The 1,592-nt window shown below is 44.2% G+C and overlaps 1 non-coding gene across 1 annotated transcript; it reads right to left on the minus strand.

The window, feature by feature from the left end:
* Positions 1-295: 295 nt before the first annotated feature.
* Positions 296-368, minus strand: trnav-cac (transfer RNA valine (anticodon CAC)). Its single transcript has one exon. It is a non-coding gene; the product is annotated as a tRNA-Val (tRNA).
* Positions 369-1,592: the final 1,224 nt, after the last annotated feature.

Genomic DNA, 1,592 nt, shown 5'->3' on the forward strand with positions numbered 1-1,592 from the left:
TGCAGAAAACAGACCAAAATCTTTAGGTTCATGCTCAGTAAAAAGTGCATAAAGATAAAATTTTCTAAAGCACAATAAAGGCACAAAATGTTCATACTTTTCTTCAAAATGCTGTAGCTGTTTCTGCTCGGTTTCGAACCAAGGACGTGTTAGGCGAACGTGATGACCACTACACTACAGAAACCTGTCGGAAAACCTCTTTTGCTTTAACACCTCTAGGCAGGCGAAGCCTTTTGTAGCGTTGAGTGAGAACGCAACAGACCCCGACTTAAGCAACCTTGGAAAAAGACACATTTGTTTCCGCCCAGTTTCGAACTGGGGACCTTTCGCGTGTGAGGCGAACGTGATAAACACTACACTACGGAAACTTATCTGGAAAAAGCAGCAGGAATTCTCCTGGAACGTCGCAAAGAGTTTATGCATTCCCTCAAAAATAAAACTCTGTTTCTGCTCAGCTTCGAACCGAGGACCTTTTGCAGGTTAGGCTAACGTGATGACCACTATATTACAGAAAATCAAAAAGTTTACTCTCGTGCTCATTCGGATAAAATTGATACTGTAATCTGCCCTCAAAGCAGATTGACAATCTGAGTAAATCCCACACACAGTAGGACAGAGTTCATTCGGCGTGGCAGTCTGCTCAGAGTTCCTTAAAAACTTGCCTTCTCCTTTCTTGAAATTAAGGTCTTTGCAGCTTGAACCACCTGCTTACCATAGCCACCTTCTGTTTCCAACCCAGACTCGAGCTGGGGACCTTTCGTGTGTAAGGCAAACGTGATAACCGCTACACTACTGAAACCTGTAGCAAGGGCTGTGTCTGACCTTTCCATCACACTCTTCTTGGAGCGCATATCAAACTACAGATTGCATTGTGCTCTTCAATCAGCAAATACCTTCTATTTTTAGCGGCAAACCAAACATTTTTTCCAGTGCTCTCTGGGAATCCTCGGTGGTCGTTTCTTTTGTGCTGTTGTTTCATTTCATTAAATTTTTTTTTGGGGGGTGGGAATGTTATACCACAGATTGGGCCTTTGAGTGCACCAGCCACCTGTTCTTCCAATTTACCTGGGAAATAGTACTGAGTCTGTCGGCGTGGCAGTTACCGCTGCTTAGTGTGGCTTAATAATTGTCTTCACACCTGTGTAAAAAAAGGCCTTCGTAGCATAGAGCTGCTGCTCAAAAGAGGGCCACTCAGACAAATATCTTCTTTTGTGTTCCACAGAAGAAAGCCACACAGGTTTGAAATGGTACGCGTGTGGGTTAGGTTTTGGTCAAATAATGACTGCACTTTCATTTTTGCATCAACTTCAACTTTAGTGACTGTCTTCATGCTTCTTGGCTGCAAAGTCTTTGTAGTGTTGAGGTCTGTCTTCATGTTGGCTGCAAAGTCTTTGTAGTGTTGAGGAAAGCCAATTGAACAATTGTGAAAAAGAGTGAGCTCTTTTTTGCGCATTTTGTTGCAATCTGTAGGGCAGCCTAAACCTCCCACGGGGAGTTTTTTTTGGCCGGCTGCTCCCTATTGGCCCCTCTGGCCAACTAAGGACCGACCCCCTAGGCCCCGCCCACTTACCACCTATTTGACCACGAAAAAA

Source organism: Sinocyclocheilus rhinocerous, unplaced genomic scaffold (genome assembly GCF_001515625.1).
Source record: "Sinocyclocheilus rhinocerous isolate Xijiao unplaced genomic scaffold, SAMN03320098_v1.1 scaffold25232, whole genome shotgun sequence".
Lineage (NCBI taxonomy): Eukaryota > Metazoa > Chordata > Actinopteri > Cypriniformes > Cyprinidae > Sinocyclocheilus > Sinocyclocheilus rhinocerous.